Source organism: Heteronotia binoei, chromosome 9 (assembly GCF_032191835.1).
Source record: "Heteronotia binoei isolate CCM8104 ecotype False Entrance Well chromosome 9, APGP_CSIRO_Hbin_v1, whole genome shotgun sequence".
Lineage (NCBI taxonomy): Eukaryota > Metazoa > Chordata > Lepidosauria > Squamata > Gekkonidae > Heteronotia > Heteronotia binoei.
Window position 1 is genome coordinate 113,541,483 of NC_083231.1, and position 21,574 is coordinate 113,563,056.

A 21,574-nucleotide genomic window follows, 5' to 3' on the forward strand; every position below is an offset into this window, starting at 1 on the left:
ACAGACCGGCACTTTGGGCTAGGCTTGCCAATCCCCAGGTCCCAGCGGGGGTTCTTCCGCTTTCCCAGACTCCTTCCTGCCCCCAGTCAGCTGGCCGGTGCGGGGAAGCCCCGCTCCCACAGCCACCATGTGCCTTTCAACCTCCGGAGGCTTCAGTCTCCGATTGAAAGGCTTCCTCTTGGGATGGTGTGTCTGTGTTACTTGGAAGAAGCTGGCAGGAACTCATGAGTAGAGAGGCCAATCCCCCTTCAGAGTCGCCAGAAACGGGGTGGGGGGGGGAGGGAAATGTCTGCTGAACACTTCATTATTCCCTATGTGGAGATCGATTCTCATAGGGTATAATGGGGAATTGATCTGGAGGTTTCGGGGGCTCTGGAGGAGCTGTTTTTTTAGGTAGAAGCACCAATTTTTCAGTACAGTATCTAGTGCCTCTCCCCAAAGTACTCCCAAAGTTTCAAAACGATTGGACCAGGGGGTCCAATTCTATGAGCCCCAAAAGAAGGTGCCCCTATCCTTTATTATTTCCTATGGAAGGAAGACATTTAAAAAAGTATGCTGTCCCTTTAAATGTGATGGCCAGAACTCTCTTGGAGTTCAATTATGCTCGTCACACCCTTGTTCCTGGCTCCACCCCCAAAGTCCCCAGATATTTCTTGAATTGGACTTGGCAACCCTACTTTGGGCCGACTCAGAGACGCCTCTGAAGTCGGCCCAAATAATCCCTCTACACTCAAACATCTGCCGGGTCTCCCCAGCCTGCACTCACCCTGTCCTTCCGACCGCTCCACCCAGCTCAAAAAGCTACCACTGTGAAAGTGGTAGCAGAGTTTTGAGCCGGCCGTCAGTAGCCTCCCCGCCATCTGGAAGGGGAAGGGTCCAAGTGAGACAGCTTGGCGGTGTGGAGCTGCCAAGCTGCCCTAAGCTGTTTCCATTTTGTTTTGTTTTTGAAGGACCCAATCAGAGTGCTGGATGGCTCATGCGCAGAATTAACAACAACAAAAAGGTTTATTTTAAAGTCAGTGCAATATAAACAAACAAGGTGCATAAAACAGTAAAAGGGGTGAAGGGAAAAATACCCAAATGCTCCGTGTCTGAACTTACTGTTCCTAACTGTCTCAGTCAGACCTAGCCTACTCACTCTTCCTCTCAGGGCGAGGGTCTCTTCCTGGCAGCAGCTCTTCCTCAACTCTGCCTCCTAGGAAAAGAACACACCCTGCCGGGGCTTGGCCTTTATATATTCTCTTCGCAGGCCCCACCCCTCTCCAGGCCCGTTTCCCTCCAAAACCCTTGCTATCCAGGGCACTTTTTCTAGCAGGAGCTCCTCTGCCTATTAGGCCATGCCCCCCTGATGTAGCCAATCCTCCTGGAGCTTACAGTAGGCCCTGTACTAACATCCCTCTAAGCTCTTGGAGGATTGGCTACATCAGGGGGCGTGGCCTAATGTGCAGAGGAGCTCCTGCTACTGCCCATCAACTTCATTGGATGCCCTTGAGTTCTAGTATTTGGGGAGACAGGAGGGGGAATTCACTTCCTCAGCTCTCTCCACCTTGTGCATAATTTTATAAATAAAAAATATTTTATCTCTAGCCATTTGTCTCTAGCAACAGAGAACTTCCACGCATGAAACGGTTCCATTTCTCCGCAGAACCGGGAATGCGATGCTCTTTCTGTCTTTTGTTGCGGACAATAACGTCATAAGCCTTTGTATTAAGTAGCTCTTGTGGTCTTTTTAACGCTTCTGAAATGATTTTTTTTTTTAAAAAAAAAATTGCGATTTGCTTAAGCAGCTTTCTGTCGCCACGTAGACCAACGGAGGGTGACACTAATCTTTTAGTATGATATCTCTGTTTTCTCTTCTTTGGGCCGATCTCAGAAGCAATTGCGGTAACTGGAATTTGCAAGCTTTGCCTTTCTTTTGAAATCTTTCCCAGGCTTATGAATCCTTCTGTTGATTTCAGTAAAGGGGGAAAACGATGGCTACTCAATAGAAGCTAAAAGGGTAGTTCCCCCCCCCCCCTTTCTTCCTTGCTTTAAAAGATTCAAAGGTCAAAGTTGAATGTTTGTTACGTGAGGGTAAAAATCCCGATGCTGTACTCTCTTTTTTTTTTCTTTCTTTCCAAATTCTTGCTGTCAAGGTGAGAAGATTTTTGTTTGCCTCAGTTTTGATTATTTTTTTCCTCTCCTAAAGCGAGAGAAAGGGAAGAAAATACATGCTGAGAGAAGGGTCAGGAGATCGAAGTGTGGCAAGCGCTCATAGATTTTTCCCAGCGTGAGATATGTACAGCTTTGTAAAGAATGCCAGGAAATAACTCCGAGATGCAGTTTATTATTCTGTTTTGTTAAAGATATGTAAGTCTCCGACATCATAAACAAGCATATCACATAATCCCACGACATCGCACTAAGATTTAGGCTTTATATATATAGACTCCAGGAGGGGATACATATATATAGACTCCAGGAAGGGATGCCAGTAAAGGAAACATAGGTAAAGATGCTGTCAAAGTTCTGCTCATCTGAATTCCCAGAACTTTTTTTCCCCCCTTGTGCCGGAGTTCAGTCATCAGTCCAGAATCCAGCAGTGTTTCCAGGGTAACGGAAAATGACGGCGGGACTCTCGTGAGACAAATGAAACGTTGTGAGGGTTTGAGAATACCTCAGCTTCTCCCGGGCTTGTCATTGCGATTGGGTTCAATGTTTGTTTTTTTTTTAAAAAAAAAAATCAATTCCCTTGGAAGCACAGACGCTTTATGCAGGATCCCCGATTCTCTATATGTCCTGGTGAAGGGGGGAAATGCTGTTCAAACAAATGACCAAGATGATATGACTCCAATGATGAGGACAATCGGGGAAGCCGAGCCCTCTGAGGAAAGGCTGAGGAATTTGGGAATGTTCCGTCTGGAGAAGAGGAGGTTGAGGGGGGGACATGAAGGATCTCTCTTGAAGGATCTGAAGGGGTGGCACTTAGAGGAGGGTCAGGAACTGTTCCTGATGGCAGCAGAGGAGAGGACTCACACTAATGGGTTCAAATTGAGAGCGGGAGGTCCCTTCCAACTCTATGATTCTATGATTTGGCAAGATTGGGCTATATCATTCCATTCTGTATCCTTTGGAGAAAGGGTTAGGGACTTAGAATCTGAAATACAGATTAAGATATAGCCATGTTGTGATAGTCTACCCCTAGCCAGCTATCCCATAGCGGCTGTTCCTATTTAGGTCTCTCTGAAAAGCCCTTACAACCTCCCTGATCCTTGAAAGTTATTTTTGGTGTCCAGGGCTTTTTTTGTAGCAGGAACTCCTTTGCATATGAGGCTACACCCCCTGGATGTAGCCAATCCTCCTGGAGCTTACAGGTCTCTTCTTACAGGGCCTACTGTAAGCTCTTGGAGGACTGGCTGCTTCGGGGGGGGTGTGTGTGTAGCCTAATATGCAAAGGAGTTCCTGCTACAAAAAAAGAAGAAGAAGAGGAAAAGGAAGAGGAAGAAGAAAAAGAAAAAGAAGATAATTATGATGATATTGGTTTTATGTCCCACCCTATACTCTGACTCTCAGGGCGTTTTTGCACAGACCTTAATCAGTAGCGACACCCCCTTCACCGCGCAGGATCGGCGCGGATTTCACACTAATTGCCGCGGAGCACCCGGAAGAGCTGGAAAGTCCCGCAGCTTTTGCGGCGCAAACGGAAACTGCCAAAAACCAGTTTCCATTTGCACCACAAAAGCCACGGGACTTTCCGCAATTAGTGCGAAATCGCAATTAGTGTGAAATCCGCGCCGATCCTGCGCAGTGAAGAGGGGCGTCGCTACTGATTAAGGTCTGTGCGAAAACGCCCCCAGAGTCTCAGAGTGGTCACAATATCCTTCCCACTCCCCACAGCAGACACCCTGTGAGGTAAATGGGGCTGAGAGAGCTCTCACAGAAGCTGCGCTTTCAAGGACAACTCCAATGAAAGCTATGACTGACCCAAGGCCACTCCAGTGGAAGAGTGGGGAATCAAACCCGGTTCTCCCAGATAAGAGTCCACATACTTAACGCTACACCAAAAATGGCCCTGGGTGTGGCTTTTGAAAGGATTCATTAAAATATAATGGGTACAGGGCTTGATCCAATAGGAATATCCTCTATATTTCTAATAATGCATTTTGGGAAAAAGCAGAAGCCAGCTGTTTTTCAGTTGGCATGATTTGCACAGCTGGAACCAAGAATGAATTGCTTGCGTCCATTGCTGGAAAATGCAGACACGGCTCTTTGGGAGCAATTGGAAATGATATATGATGGGATAGAAGACAAAGGGCTGAGATCTGAGAGACTTGTCTCAGAGATCAAGGGCTGCCGCCCTGAGCCTGCTTCGGTGGGGAAGGCAGGATACAAATTAAATATTATTATTATTGTTATTGTTATTATGCCAGCAGAGAACTACCTGTCAATAGAACTACCTGTCCATAGAAGGCAATTCAGAGGTCAAAGGTGTAGCAGGTAATCGAGATGGAAAACAGCGAGACAAACAAAAGAAAAAGGGAATTAATTTCTCATTCTGGAATTCTGCTTTCCCCAAGTCTGGTCCAGTTAGCAGAATCAAAGAAAGAAGAAGAAGACGGTGGTTTTATAACCCGTCCTTCTCTCTGAATCAGAGACTCAGAGCAGCTTACAATCTCTTATATCTCCTCCCGCCACAACAGACACCCTGTGAGGTGGGCGGGCTGGAGAGGGCTCTCCCAGCAGCTGCCCTTTCAAGGGACAACCTCTGCCAGAGCTATGGCTGACCCAAGGCCATTCCAGCAGGTGAAAGTGGAGGAGTGGGGGAATCAAACCCGGTTCTCCCAGATAAGAGTCCGTGCACCTCACCACTACACCAAACCGTCTGTCATCCAGTAGGCTTGGCACTGGTAGAAAGTGCTGTCAAGTTCTAGCTGACTTAAAGTGACACCATAGGCAAAAGCTGAACAGAGGTGGATTGTCATGGCTTGGATTAGTATAATGGATTGCACTTGATATAAGGAAGTTGCATTCTCTGATCTGAAAGACTGCCAGGTCCCCTCTGGCCATGGGTCGTGGCGGGGTAGGGTTGTCATAACAGTTTGGTGAAGTGGTTAAGTGTGCGGACTCTTATCTGGGAGAACCGGGTTTGATTCCCCACTCCTCCACTTGCACCTGCTGGAATGGCCTTGGGTCAGCCGTGGTTCTCACAGAGTTGTCCTTGAAAGGGCAGCTGCTGTGAGAGCTATGGCTGACCTGAGGCCATTCCAGCAGCTGCAAATGGAGGAGTGGGAATCAAACCTCACAGGGTGTCTGTTGTGGGGGAAGAAGATAAAGGAGTTTGTAAGCTGCTCTGGGACTTTGATTCAGTAGAAGGGCAGGGTATAAATCTGCCGTCTTCTTCTTCTGTATAGGAAACTCCTGGAGATTGGGGAATGGAGCCTGATGAGGACAGAGACCTCAGTGGAGCAGTATGCCATAAAGCAGGGGTGTCAAACATCTGGCCCAGAGGCCAAATCAAGCCCCCGGAGGGCTTCTATCAGGCCCCCCCAAGCAATTGGCTGCTTCCTCCCCCTGCTCTTTTGCTTCCTTCTGCATAACAGCTTGCTCAATCGTACAGGAGCTACAGAGCAAAGTCTCTATTTTCTCCATTGGCTGAGGCTCCTTCCTTGGGGAGGAAGAGGGGAGAGGGAGATGTTGCTTTGCCAGGTTCTCTCAATTGCACAGTAGAACTACTGAGCCAAGCCTCTCTTCCTCCTATTGGCTGAGGCTCCTCCCCCTCCTGGTCCCCTGGGGAGGGAGGGAAAGAGCTGGAGCTTCCTTTGCCCAGTTCCCTGGATCCCCTGGGAGAAATATAAAGAAAGCACCTTTAAGACCTATTAGTGCTAATGTTTTTAAGCATGTTTAAAGGGGTTTTTTTAAAAAAAAAAACTTTAATTGTGTTTCTCTGTGCCCTTTATAAAGTTTATATTTCTGCTAGGAAAGGAAAGAAAGGTCCCCTGTGCAAGCACCAGTCATTTCCGACTCTGGGGTGACGTTGCTTTCACAACGTTTCACAGCAGACTTTTTATGGGTAGTATGCCATTGCCGTCCCCAGTCATCTACACTTTCCCTCCAGCAAGCTGGGTACTCCTTTTACCGACCTTGGAAGGATGGAAGGATGAGTCAGCCTTGAGCCAAATACCTGAAAACCCAGCTTCCGCTGGGTATTGAACTCAGGTCGTGAGCAGAGTTTAGGACTGCAATACTGCAGCTTTAATACTCTGCGCCACGGGGCGCTCTGCTACCTAATCTTAAATAGGTACACACATGACCCAGCCTGATACAGCCCGGCCCAACAAGGTCTCATTTGTGTGAGATCTGGCTCTCATAACAAATGCATTCAACATCCCTGCCGTAGAGTCCACCCTCCAAAGCATCCATTTTCTCCAGGGGATCTCCCACTGTCTTTAGTGGACCGTACATAAGAACATAAAAGAAGCCATGTTGGATCAGGCCAATGGCCCATCCAGTCCAACACTCTGTGTCACACAGTGGCGAAAAAAATCACAAACACACACACACACACACACACACACATATATATATATATATATATATACTCTCGGCTTGGCTTCGCGAACGAAGATTTAAGAAGGGTGCAATAGTCCACGTTTGCTGCAGGCTCGCTGGTGGCTGACAAGACCAATGTGGGACAGGCAGGTCGGCCACAGTGGCTGCAGGGAAAAGTCTGATTTAGGGTTGGTGCTGTAGCAGTGCGATTCTTCCTCAATCTCCTTTTGTCCTCAAGACCAGCTATGCGTGCGTTCTCAAAAGAAGAAACAGCCTGGTGGATGGTGTGCCTCCATGCTTTGCGATCTGAGGCTAGGTCAGACCACTGGTGATGGTTGATGCGACAGGTGCCAAGGGATTTCTTCAAGGAGTCCCTTGTACCTCTTCTTTGGTGCCTCTCTATTTCGATGGCCGGTGGAGAGTTCGCCATACAGGGCAATCTTGGAAGGCGGTGGTTTTCCATCCTAGAAATATGCCCTGCCCAGCGCAGCTGCGTCTTCAACAGCAGTGCCTCGATGCTGGTAACCTCCGCCCGCTTGAGAACTTCAGTGTTGGTCACAAAGTCACTCCAGTGGATGTTGAGGATGGTGCGAAGGCAGCGCTGATGAAAGCGCTCGAGGAGTCGCAGGTGATGACGGTATAAAACCCACGATTCGGAGCCGTAGATGAGGGTTGTCATCACAACCGCTTTGTAAACATTGATCTTTGTGCCTTTTTTCAGATGCTTGTTGCTCCACACTCTTTTGTGCAGTCGGCCAAAGGCACGGTTTGCCTTTGCCAGCCTGTTGTCAATCTCCTTGTCGATCTTAGCATCTGAGGAGATGATGCACCCCAGGTAGCTGAACTGCTGGACTGTCTTCAGAACTGATTCACCCACAGTGATGCAGGGAGGGTGATAATCTTCCTGGGGTGCAGGCTGGTGGAGAACTTCTGTCTTCTTCAGACTAACTTCTAGCGCGAATAGCTTGGCAGCCTCTGCAAAGCAGGACGTCATATGCTGCAGAGCTGATACCGAGTGGGAGACGAGTGCAGCATCATTAGCAAACAGTAGCTCTCGGATGAGTTTTTCCATTGTCTTGGAGTGGGCCTTTAGTCGCCTCAGGTTGAACAGGCTGCACTCTGTGGCTAATAGCCACTGATGGACCTCTGCTCCATATTTTTATCTAACCCCCTCTTGAAGCTGTCTATGCTTGTGGCCGCCACCACCTCCTGTGGCAGTGAATTCCACATGTTAATCACCCTTTGAGTGAAAAAGTACTTCCTTTAATCCGTTTTAACCTGACTGCTCAGCAATTTCATCGAATGCCCACAAGTTCTTGTATTGTGAGAAAGGGAGAAAAGGACTTCTTTCTCTTCTTTCTCCATCCCATGCATTATCTTGTAAACCTCTATCATGTCACCCCACAGTCAACGTTTCTCCAAGGTAAAGAGCCCCAAGCATTTCAACCTTTCTTCATAGGGAAAGTGTTCCAACCCTTGAACCATTCTAGTTGCCCTTTTCTGGACTTTCTCCAATGCTATAATATCCTTTTTGAGGTCAGTAGGCTTCCCAATCCCCAGGTCCCAGCGGGGGATCCCCGGGTTTTACAGGCTTCCCCCCTCCCCCAGCCAGCTGGCCGGCGGGGGAAGCCCCACCCCCACAGCCATTATACACCTCCATGAATGATTCCCATAGGGAATGATGGGGAATTGATCTGCGGGTATCGGGGGCTCGGGGGGGGGCTGTTTTTTTGAGGTAGAGGCACCAAATTTTCAGTATAGCATCAAGTGCCTATCCCCCCAAACCCCCCCAAGTTTCAAAAGGATTGGACCAGGGGGTCCAATTCTACGAGCCCCAAAAGAAGGTGCCCCTATCCTTCATTATTTCCTATGGAAGGAAGGCATTTTAAAAGGTGTGCTGTCCCTTTAAATGTGATGGCCAGAACTCCCTTTGGAGTTCAATTCTGCTTATCACACCCTTGCTCCTGGCTCCACCCCCAAAGTCTCCTGGCTCCACCCCCAAAGTCCCCAGATATTTCTTGAGTTGGACTTGGCAACCCTAAGGTGCAGTGACCAGAATTGCACACAGTATTCCAATTGAGACCGCACCATCGATTTATACAGGGGCATTACCATTTCAAGCAGCCTTCCCTCCCGCCACCCAGATACACATCTACAAGGGATTTAAAATAATAATAATAATAATAATAATAATAATAATAATAATAATAATAATAATAATAATAATAATATTAATCTTATTTTGCAAAAAAAACCCCCCAAAAACTTGGGGAACTTCTCTCACAGAACCCCTAAAACGAAAGAAACCATTTTGCGATGTAACGGTAACACCGAAAGGGAAGATGCATTTCCAGCGCACTTCGAAGAGTCACATATGCAGTGCGAGCAAATCACAGAACTGCGTTCATGGCCGAACAGTTTCTGATGGATTGGATGTGACACCGAGTCTCTACCTGCCCCTTGGGTTAACTAGGGAGGGGAGGGATGACACAGTGTCTTATGTAGCAGTAAGGAAGGGCATCGTTGTTTCAAAGACATCGAGAAATGTCACCCGTGACCCCTGCAGAGTTTTGGAGGGGAGGTTTCCCCAATGCCTGCATCCCATTCACATCTGGCAAGCAGAGCGGCGAGCTGCACAAAGCCTTCTAGCTCCGCCTATGGGTAGAATGCCCAAAGCCACACTCAATGGATGCTTATTTGCATAATCCAAGTTGACAGCTGGCTAATGGGATCATCCCCAAAGCCATTGACCTGGGAGCCAGGGGACATCCAACTGAAACTGGTGAGCTGATCCATTAGTGGGACTTGTGATTTAGATAGATGGATAGATGATAGATAGATAGATAGATAGATAGATAGATAGATAGATAGATAGAATAGATAGATAGATAGATAGATAGATAGATGACAGACAGACAGACAGACAGACAGACAGATAGATAGATAGATAGATAGATAGATGGATAGATAGATAGATGGATAGATAGATAGATAGATGACAGACAGACAGACAGACAGACAGACAGACAGACAGACAGACAGACAGACAGATAGATAGATAGATAGATAGATAGATAGATAGATAGATAGATAGATAGATAGATAGATAGATAGATAGATAGATAGATAGATCATTGCTAACTTCAGTGGTGTCCAGGGCTTTTTTTTGTAGCAGGAACTCTTCTGCATATTAGGCCACACACCCCTGATGTAGCCAATCCTCCGAGAGCCAGTTTGGCATAGTGGTTAAGTGCGTGGACTCTTATCTGGGAGAACCAGGTTTGATTCCCCATTCCTCCACATACACCTGCTGGAATAGCCTTGGGTTAGCTATAGCTCTGGCAGAGGTTGTCCCTGAAAGGGCAGCTTCTGGAAGAGCTCTCTCAGCCACACCCACTTCACAGGGCGTCTGTTGTGGGGGGAGAAGATATGGGAGATTGTAAGCCGCTCCGAGTCTCCGATTCAGTGAGAAGGGCGGGGTATAAATCTGCAATTCTTCTTCTTCTGCTTCCAGGGCTCTCACTACAGGACCTAACGTAAGCTCTTGGGGGATTGGCTACATCAGGGGTGTGTGGCCTAATATGCAAAGGAGCTCCTGCTACAAAAAAAACCCCTGGTGGTGTTAAATGTATGGACTGCAGGTAGGGTCGCTAAGTCCCCTGCGGCTGCTGGCGGGGAACTTTTTCTCATGCACGGAGCGATGACGTCACTCGAAAGGGCAACGTGCCTGACCTGATACGTCACTTTGGGCGATGTCATCGCACCACACAGCAACAGGCTTTTTGGGGGGCAGGGCTCTCCCTGGTGGCCTACCCCCTGCCAATGGGTTGGGAGGGACCCACCAAACCGGTCAGGGAGAGATCTGGCGGGGGGGGGGAGAGGGGGTTGCTTGCCCCAGGGGGGGGGGGGTGCCAAATTGGGTATGGGGTCCATTGTATTCTATGGCCCATAAGGGAGCGCCATTTTTTTAAATTTTGCCCCCCTCAAAAAACACGTCGATCCGGTCGTGAAACCGTGGAATCCCCCACTTGCAGCAGGAACTTGGGAGCTCTACCTGCAGGCCGGAAGTAGCCTGTCCAGGGCTGTCAGCTGTCTCACAAGCAAGTGGTACAAGGGAGGGAGGGAGGCAGGGAAGGAGGTTGCTGGGGAAGACAAGAGGGCACTTTGCCAGTTTGAGAATGAACATCTCGTAAGTTCACATTCAGTGGACATGTAAAGAAGTGTGAGCCCCAAAGTCCTGTCCACGGAAGTTCACAGTGGGAAAAGGGGGAGGGGAGGGGAGAGAGAGAGCGAGAGAGAGAAGCAGCTCATGAGGCAAAATATTGTTTCAGGTGGATTTAGAGATCCTTTCTTTCCCAGCTGCCTCCCCACAAATGGCCCCAAATTCTTAAGGGAAGTGTGCCAGTTTGGTGTAGTGGTTAAGTGTGCGAACTCTTAATCTGGGAGAACTAGTTTTGATTCCCCACTCCTCCACATGCACCCGCTGATATGAGCTTGGGTCAGCCACAAGTTCTCACAGAGCTGTTCTGCATGAGAGGAATTCTAGGGAAGGTCTCTCAGCCCCCACCTACCTTGCAGGCTGTCTGTTGTGAGGAGGGGAAGGGTAAGGTGATTGTAAGCCACTCTGAGACTCCGTTGGTAGTGAAGTGCGGGGTATAAATCCAATCTCCTCATCCTTCTCCTTTTTCTTCTGTAGTGAGCAGTGACTCACAAAAACTCCTTTGTTGCTGTTGTTCAATCGCACAGTCGAGTCCGACTCTTTGCGACCCCATGGACCAAGTCACGCCAGGCCCTCCCGTCTTCCACCATCCTCCGAAGTCTGCTCAAATTCGTGTTTATTGCATCAGTCACGCTGTCCAGCCATCTCCTCTTTTGTCATCCCCTTCTTCTTGAGAGTCCCTTGGAATTCTGGAATGAGCTGCCGGAAGAGGTCTGGGCCCTGCGAGAGCTCATATAGTTCCGCAGGCCCTGTAAAACGGCACTCTTCCACCAGGCATTTGTGAACTAGGCTGTTGGCCACTATTTATTTATTTTATTTATTATTCGTATTTATAGCCCGCCCTCCCAGCTGAAGCAGGCTCAGGGCGGCTAACAACAATCAAACACCAACAATAAAAACAGTCAACAAAACAATTCAATTAATAATCAATTACCGGTTAAACATAGGCTTCCCAACCCCCCCCCCCCGCCCTGGTGGGGGACCCCAGAATTTGCAGCGTCCTCCCCTGCTCTCAAAAAATCTGGAAGCAGGGTGGGGCTGGGGGGGAGAGAGAACATACCTGTAGCCATCATGTTGTTGTAGAGCTTCTGATCCGTTTTTAAAATGTGTGCCCCTTTAAGGCTGCACAAGAAACAGGAAACAGGAAGGGCTTCATGGGAAAGGGTCAGTAACAGTTTCCATGGAGAACGGCCCCTCCCTTTCTTTTGCTTTTGTTTTCACAGTAAGCAAAGTTCTGCTGGAAGAAGACCAAGTAAGTATTTGTGTGTGTGAGAGAGGGAGGGGGCAGGGAGGGGGGATTCCCTGGTATGGAGGCCCTCCCCCCCCCTTTAGAAAGCGTGGGGGGGGAGGGAAATGTCTACTAGGCACTCTATTATTCCCTGTGGAGAACGATTCCCATAGGGAATAATGGGGAATTGATCCGTGGATATTGGGGGCTCTGGGGGGCTATTTTTTGAGGTAGAGGCACCAGATTTTTAATATAGCATCTAGTGCCTCTCCCCAAAATACCCCCCAAGTTTCAAAACGATTGGACCAGAGGGTCCAATTCTATGAGCCCCAAAAGATAGTGCCCCTATCCTTAATTATTTCCTATGGAAGAAAGGCATTTTAAAAGGCGTGCCGCCCCTTTAAATGTGATGGCCAGAACTCCCTTGGAGTTCAATTATGCTTGTCACATCCTTGCTCCTGGCTCCACCCCTAATGTCTCCTGGCTCCACCCCCAAAGTCCCCAGATTTTTCTATAATTAGACTTGGCAACCCTAGTTAAACAATTAAAATAATTCAAACAATTTTTGGTGCTAGAGTTGGTACAATACATTCAGCGATGTTGGGCATCTACTTATACTGTAGTTTGGCTAAAGGCCAGCCGAAATAGAGTTGTTTTGCAGGCCTTGCGGAACTGGGCAAGGTCCCGCAAGGCCCTTACACCTTCTGGGAGCTGGTTTCACCAGTGGGGGGCAGCAACTGAGAAGGCTCTTTCTCTGGTAGCCTTCAGTCTCGCCTCCCTCAGCCGGGGGATTGACAGTAAATTCTGTGGTCCAGATCTAAGTACCCTCTGGGGAGCAGTTTAAAGCAACATGTGAACCACCACCGACAATCCGCTATACAGCAGTTGCAGAGAGGATAACTTAAGATCTGCTATACAGAGAACTATAAAATTGGAAAATGTAAAGATCATAGCACCGAAACATATTTTTTAAATGTATTTTATGTTTATTTTTACTCTACGTTTTATGGTTTTAATGTCGTACTGCTATGTCAAATCATGCACATGCATGTCTGCGTGAGCCGCCCTAAGCCTGCCGCGGTGGGGAGGGCGGGATATAAGTGGAATAAAATAAATTAAAAATAAAAATAGATCAAAATTCTTTAGCCTTCTGTCTTTCCCAGCATCACGGGCTTCTCCAGGGAGTGCTCCCTTCTCATTTGGTGGCCAAAGGATTTGAGCTTCAGCTTCAGCATCTGACCTTCCAGGGAACAGTCAGGGTTGGTTTCCCTTAGGACTGACTGATTTGAGCTTCTTGCAGTTCAAGGGACTCTCAAGAGTCTTCTCCAGGGAGTGCTCCCTTCTCATTTGGTGGCCACAGTATTTGAGCTTTAGCTTCAGCATCTGACCTTCCAGGGAACAGTCAGGGTTGGTTTCCCTTAGGACTGACTGATTTGAGCTTCTTGCAGTCCAAGGGACTCTCAAGAGTCTTCTCCAGGGAGTGCTCCCTTCTCATTTGGTGGCCAAAGTATTTAATAAATAATAATAATAATAATAAACTTTTTATTTATACCCCGCCCTCCCCGCCTAGGCAGGCTCAGGGCGGCTAACAAGACATGGTAAAACCATGATACAAATAAAACAATATATAATATAATTAATAATTTAAACAGTAAAACCAATAAAACAGTATGACATTTTAATATAATCGAATAGTGTGTAAGATGGCTCAGTGTTACTGATCTTATCAAGAGCTCCGTCTTAAAAAGCTAGCTGGAAGACGGCAGTTTTGCAGGCCCTACGGAACTGGTTAAGATCCCGTAGGGCCCGCACCTCTTCCGGCAATTGATTCCACCATTGGGGGGCCTTTGTAGAGAACGCCTGTTCTCTAGTAGTTTTTAATTTGGTTTCTTTTGGCCCAGGGATTTCAAGAAGAATTTTTGAGCTTGATCGCAGTGCTCTCTGGGGAACATATGGAGAGAGGCGGTCCCTAAGGTAGGCAGGTCCTCGACCATATTTGAGCTTCAGCTTCAGCATCTGACCTTCCAGGGAACAGTCAGGGTTGGTTTCCCTTAGGACTGACCGATTTGATCTTCTTGCAGTCCAAGGGACTCTCAAGAGTCTTCTCCAGCACCACAGCTCGAAAGCATCTATTCTTCTGCGCTCGGCCTTCCTTATGGTCCAGCTCTCCCAGCCATACATTACTACTGGGAATACCATCGCTTTGACTACACGGACTTTTGTTGGCAGGCTGATGTCTCTCCTTTTTATTATGCTGCCCAGGTTCGTCATAGCTGTCCTCCCAAGGAGCAAACGTCTTTTCAACTTCTACCCTGCCACGAATGTTGTTAGTCTTTAAGGTACTACTGGGTTATTGCTCTTTTCTGCTGCTGCAGACTAGCACAGCAACCCGTCTTGATCTAAATGAAGTGAGAAATGACTCCCGAAAGCTCCTCCCCTGCCACAAATCTTGCTAGTCTTTAAGGTGCTGCTGGATTCTTGCTCTTTTCTATTGCACCAGACAAACGAACACAGCTACCCATCTTTTAGAAACAGAGGTGGTTCTAGTAGACCAGGCAGATCATAGGCATCCCAATCCCCAGGTCCCAGCAGGGGATCCCCCAGCTTTTCAGGCTTCTTCCTGCTCCCCTGTCAACTGGCCAGCAGGGGGAGCCTTGCCCCAACAGCCACCATGTGCCTTTCCACTTTGGAAGGCTAAAAGAAGCTTGGAAAGGTTCGCCTTTAAGACTATGAGTGTGCCTTTACATTTGTAGGTCCTTGTCAGCTTGTGTTCAATTGCATCCTATTGATCCTAACCACATTGCCTATACTGTTTATTTGCTTAGAACTAACCCAAGGGTCCTTTGATAGAATGCTAAGTATGCCAACCAGGGGGAGGGAAGAGCAGGGCGCCAGAGGCCATAAACGGCGGGAAGACCAGAGGGAGGCGCCGCCGCTTCCCAGCCGCCGCAAGGACATTGGCCGAAAGGGGGAGGGTGGATGGCCCAGGGAAGGAGATAGCCAGCGTGTGAATCAAACACCTTCGAGAGGGAAAGGAACTTTGTTTTGAGAATGATTTAAAGGCCCCTGTCTTTGATGTGCCCCCATAAATGCTAGTGCATGTTCCATGTATGTTATCACTCTCAAAGACCTTCTGCAGCAGTAACATTGTATATTCAATAAAAGAAACTTATTTCAAAAGAAAGAGTTCTATTATTTTGAAGAGTCAATGAACCCTGCGCTGACAGTCCTAGGCTGAATGGGGGCAGGCCGAACCAGCAGAACAACATGGCTGCTCCCAGTGAACTGCTAGAAAGGAAGGGAAACCAGCACAACAAACGGAGGGTTTGCTTTACATTCCTTTCAGAAGTCGTTTGCACATCGATAGTAAAAAAATAATCAAACCTTTGGCTTCCCTGAGTTAGTCTGAAGAACATGGGACTTCAGCAACTCATGAGTAAATTGCCCAGTGAGACCACACACGTATGGGATTGCAAACTGTTTATTTTGGCTGGCGGTGGTGGTTTGTGTGGGCGGGTGGATGGATGTGTGTGTGTGTGTGTGTGTGAAAGAGAGAGAGAGAGAATGTACATGGAGACGTTCAGCTTTTGGCTGGTGGTGGTGGTTTGTGTGGGTGGGTGGGTGGATGGGTGTGTGAGTGTGTGAGAGAGAGAATGTACACAGAGACATGCAGCTTTTGGCTGGTGGTGGTGGTTTGTGTGGGTGGGTGGGTGGATGGATGTGATGGATGGGGGGGGTGAGAGAGAGAGAATGTACATGGGGATGTGCAGCTTTTGGCTGCTGGTGGTGGTTTGTGTGGGTGGATGGATGGATGTGATGTGTGTGTGTGAGAGAGAGAGAGAGAGAGAGAGAGAGACAGAGAGAGAGAGAGAGAATGTACACGGGGACGTGCAGCTGCTGGAGGATGAGGAAATGAAGACTGAATTCAGGGGAAGAGCACTGCTGTATTTTTATTTATTTATTTTAGCGAAAGGGAAAGTCTCCTGGCTCCACCCCCAGTGTCCCCACATATTTTCTGAGTTAGACTTGGCAACCCTAGCAGATCGTGATATCGGTTTGATTAACTCCGTCGCTCCTGTAGTGACCAAGCTTAAGCCCAACCCAACTCTAGCCCCAATCGCTTCATGGTGATTTTATCAGATCCTGGAAGCAACAGCTCACTCCTCAAATGGAATGCTGACAGGCTGTGAGGCAAGAAGGCCTGCTGATGACTTTCTGCTCGGGGCCACTTCCTTTTCATTTGGGCCATCGATCCTCCGGCTTCACGATCCTCTTCAAATTAGCCACCTCTAGCAAGGAGTAAACGGAGAGCCGCCACACCGAAGGGGTAAGGGCTGCGCTAATTACCCGCATTCCACTCATGATATGTAGAAAGTTATTTAGAACAGATGCCGCCGTAATTAGAATGCATTGGGGAAATTAAAAGTGTTCAATGGCCCTCAACTCCTCGCATTCACTGCTGATGGTGTTACTGTTGCGAAAGTGCATTGGAAGCCATTTGGGAGAATCGGTTAGCTTGACACCTGCTATTCCTCCTCCTTCACCTCTTCTTCTCCCTCCCCCCCGCCCCCTCCTATGCTTCCCTGCTTATTTGGATCAGTGCTTATGCGGAGGAACGCATAAAAAGAAGGGTGCGCGCCAGATGGCCTTTGAGATACGCGTGGCCTCCTGAAAATATTTCTATGGGGGAAAAAGGAGATTTCATGTCACAAGTAAGAATGAAAACCCAGAAGTTTCTGAACTGAATCACGCTTCAAGGATTTATTACAGTGGTGCTCCATGAACAGCCTGTCTGTGAGGTTTTTACTGGGATGTCAAAGTGGGAAGAGGGACATCAAAAACATACTCAGGGTTGCCAGCTGCCACATGAGAAATATCTGGAGATTTGGAGATGGGACCTGGGAAGGAGAGGAACCTCAACATGGTAGAATCCAACCTCCAAAGCCTTAGAATCCAACCTCCAAAGCTGCCATATTCTCCAGAGGTACTGAACGGAGAACCAGTTTGGTGTAGTGGTTAAGTGCATGGACTTTTACCTGAGTGAACCAGGTTTAATGCCCCACTCCTCCACTTGCACCTGCTGCAATGGCCTTGGGTCAGCCATAGCTCTCATAGGAGTTGTCCTTGAAAGGGCAGCTGCTGTGAGAGCCCTCTCAGCCCCACACACCTCACAGGGTGTCTGTTGTGGGGGAAGAAGGTAAAGGAGATTGTGAGCCGCTCTGAGACTCGGAGTGGAGGGCAGGATATAAACCCAATATCTTCTTTTTTTCTGTCTTGTGGGGAACAGTTATATTTTGGAGAGATCTCCAGCTCCTCACCTGGAGGCTGGCAACCATATGTCACTGGTAAAACACCCCAAAACTTGAGATCAATGTGCATTAAGAGTGTTCTTTGGAAGTGTTTTATTAATTTGTATGTGTGCATCATTAGCACAGAAGATGGCAAAAATGCAAAGGAAGTGAGGTCGCCGATAGCAGTCTTAAACGAGATATGCACAGAGCTCTTTCTCTTTTTTGTTGTTGTTCAGTCATACAGTTGAGTCTGACGCTTTGTGACCCCATGGACAAAGTCACGCCAGGCCCTCCTGTCTTCCACCATCCTCCAAAATCTGCTCAAATTCATGTTGGTTACATCAATAATGTTGTCCAGCCATCTCATCGTTTGCCATTGCCTTCTTCTTTTGCCTTCTGTCTTTCCCAGCATCAGGGTCTTCTCCAGTGAGTGCTCCCTTCTCATTGGGTGGCCAAAGTATTTTAACTTCATCTTCAGCATCTGCCCTTCCAGGGAAGAGTCTGGGTTGATTTCCCTTAGGGCTGACTGATTTGATCTCGCAGTCCAAGGGACTCTCAAGAGTCTTCTCCAGCACCACAGCTCAAAAACATCTATTCTTCTGTGTTCGTTCTTCCTTATGGTCCAGCTCTCACAGCCATACATTACTACTGGGAATACCATAGCTTTGACTATATGGACTTTTATTGGCAGGGCGATGTCTCTACTTTTTATTATACTGCCCAGGTTCGCCATAGCTGTCCTCCCAAGGAGCAAACGTCTTTTAATTTCATGGCTACAGTCACCATCTGCAGTGATCTTGGATCCTAGAAATGTGAAGTCTGTCACTACTTCCGTGTCTTCCCCTTCTATTTGCCAAGGTTTGATGCTGAGTTTCAAGCCTACTTTTGTGCTCTCCTCTTTCACCCTCAACAAGAGGTTCTTTAGGTCCTCCTGCCATTAGAACAGTGTCATCTCTCTCTCTCTCTCTCTCTCTCTATTTATTATTTATTATTACTTTACATTTATATCCCGCCCTCTCCGGAAGCGGACTCGGGGCGGCTTACCACATCATAAAAACAATCAATTCAATAAAACCATAATTGACTTATCTATTTTAAAACCATTCTAGCGCTGCTTCAGTCCAATATAGGCGGTGTTGACTTTCCGACTATGATCGCCAGCGTTCTGTAGGATGTCCGGTGGCAGCCCCTTTTCAATCAAACCACAAAAGCCTGTTTAAACAGTTCGGTCTTACAGGCCCTGCAGAACGCCGACAAATCCCGCAGGGCCCTTATAGCTTCTGGGAGGGTGTTCCAAAGTTCTGGTGCTGCCACCGAAAAAGCCCTGGATCTCGTTATGCATAGCCTGGCTTCTTTTGGGCCAGGGGCAGAAAACAGATTTTTTGTCCCTGATCGCAGTGCTCTCTGGGGGATATATGGGGAACGGCGGTCCCGTAGATAGGGAGGTCCCTGACCATATATATATAAGGAGGAATATAGAACTTCCGAGCGGATCTTTTCCATTTTGGAAACATGAGCTGGTAATCTGAAATTCCAAAATACTGGGAAAAACCTAACTTAAAAACCAATAGTTTAGAGATGCATCGCACAGATGGAGTGCCCGGGAAGATGCTGCTGAATTCAGGGGCAGAACTTCTGTCGACTGCTCTGTTCCCTCTCCCTTTTCTGTGTTTTAATCTGTTGCTGCCCGTTCCAGCTTCAAGTATAGGCAAATGGGGTCTGAGTCTTGATGAGACTGAGAGGGGGAAGGATCTTGGGATCATAGTGAATAGCTCGAGGAAAGTGTCAACCCAATGTGCTGCGGCGATGAAAATAAAAATGGCAAATCTTGACCGATTCCTCACTAGCCTTTTCCTGATCTCGTGCTCCTCTTCCCCCGCAGCTCTTCTGCCCCATTTTGCACACACTGCCATAGGGCTCTGACTTGCTCCACCATTTCAGGAGCCTGGTTAGTTGGATTAGAATGGATAAAAGGAAGTCCTTCTTCACCCAAAGGGTGATTAACACGTGGCATTCACTGCCACGGGAGGTGGTGGTGGCTACAAGCATTGGCAGCTCCAAGAGGTGATTGGATAAGTATCTGGCGCAGAGGTCCATCAGTGGCTATTAGCCACAGCATATTGTTGGAGCTCTCTATCTGGCGCAGTGATGCTCTGTATTCTTGGTGCTTAGGAGGGGCAACAGTGGGAGGGCTTCTAGAAGATGATGAAGAAGAAGATATTGGATTTATTCAGAGCCCTCCACTCCGAATCTCAGAGTCTCAGAGCGGATCACAATCTCCTTTAACCTCATCCCCCACAACAGACACCCTGTGAGGTGGGTGGGGGTGAGAGGGCTCTCACAGCAGCTGCCCTTTCAAGGACAACCTCTGCCAGAGCGATGGCTAACCCAAGGCCATTCCAGCAGGAGTAAGTGGAGGAGTGAGGAATCAAACCCCTAGTGTCCTCGCCCCACTGATGGACCTCCTGATGGCACCTGAGGGTTTTTTAGGCCACTGTGTGACACAGAGTGTTGGACTGGATGGGCCATTGGCCTGATTCAACATGGCTCCTCCTATGTTGTTATGTCTGCAGCAGTGATGCTCTGTATTCTTGGTGCTTGGGGGGCAGCAGTGGGAGGGCTTCTAGTGTCCTGGCCCCACTGATGGACCTCCTGATGGCACCTGTTTGTTTGTTTTTTTGGCCACTGTGTCACACAGAGAGTTGATCTGGATGGGCCTTTGGCCTGATCCAACATGGCTTCTCTTATGTTCTTATGTGATACAGAGTGTTAGACTGGATGGGCCATTGGCCTGATCCAACATGGCTTCTCTTATGTGACACAGAGTGTTGGACTGGATGGGCCATTGGCCTGATCCAACATGGCTTCTCTTATGTTTTTATGTGACACAGAGTGTTGGACTGGATGGGCCATTGGCCTGATCCAACATGGCTTCTCTTATGTTCTTATGTGACACAGAGTGTTGGACTGGATGGGCCATTGGCCTGATCCAACAGGGCTTCTCTTATGTTCTTATGTGACACAGAGCGTTGGATTGGATGGGCCATTGGCCTGATCCAACAGGGCTTCTCTTATGTTCTTATGTGACACAGAGTGTTGGACTGGATGGGCCATTGGCCTGATCCAACAGGGCTTCTCTTATGTTCTTATGTGACACAGAGCGTTGGATTGGATGGGCCATTGGCCTGATCCAACAGGGCTTCTCTTATGTTCTTATGTGACACAGAGTGTTGGACTGGATGGGCCATTGGCCTGATCCAACAGGGCTTCTCTTATGTTCTTATGTGACACAGAGCGTTGGATTGGATGGGCCATTGGCCTGATCCAGCATGGCCTCTCTTATGTATGTTCTCTTATGGTTTTCAGTGAATCCTGAAGCTGCAAAGGGAGCTTGGGAAAAAGGCAGGGCAAGCGGCAGCCCTGCTGCAGCGTGTGCAAAATCGAGCAGAAGAGCCGCAGGGGAAAAGGAACACGAGACCAGGAAAAGGCTAGCGAGGAAGGCTTACGTTCTGAATAAAACTTAGTTGCTCTTAGAGGTTCAGCTTGACTCCTGCTTTGTTCAACTGCTTCAGACCAACACGGCTGCCCACTTGGATCAGTCTCGGCGTTAAGGAGATAATAAAATGGATGATATGTCCCTGTATAGATCTCGATTGTATTTGGAATACTGTCTCCAGTTCTGGTCACCCTATATTTAAAAGGACATTGCAGAGTTGGGGTTGGGGGGTGTCCAGAGGAGACTATCCAAGATTATTAGGAGATTGGAATATATTCCCTATGAGGAAAGGCGGAACGGTCTGGATTTTTTTCAGTTCAGAAAAGAGATGAGGAGGGGACATGATAGAGGTTGATAGAATTACGCATGGAGTAGAGAGAGTTGAAAAGAGTCCCGTGCCACAGAGTGGTCAAGCTGCAGTACTGCAGTCCTAAGCTCTGCTCATGACCTGAGTTCGATCCCCGGTGGAAGCTGGGTTTTCAGGCAGACGGCTCCAGGTTGACTCAGCCTTCCATCCTTCCGAGGTCGGTCAAAGGAGTACCCAGCTTGCCGGGGGGGAAGTGTAGATGACTGGGGAAGGCAATGGCAAACCACCCAGTAAAAATTCTGCCGTGAAAACAACGTCACCTCAGAGTCGAAAACGACTGGTGCTTGCACAGGGGACGACCTTTATAGAGAGAGTTGACCAAGATTCCCCCCCTCCCTCTCCCAAAATATTAGAACTCACGGGCATCCAATGGAGCTGATGGGCAGTAGGTTAAGGACGGAGGAAAGGAAATACTACTTGACACAGAGAGTGACGGACATGTGAA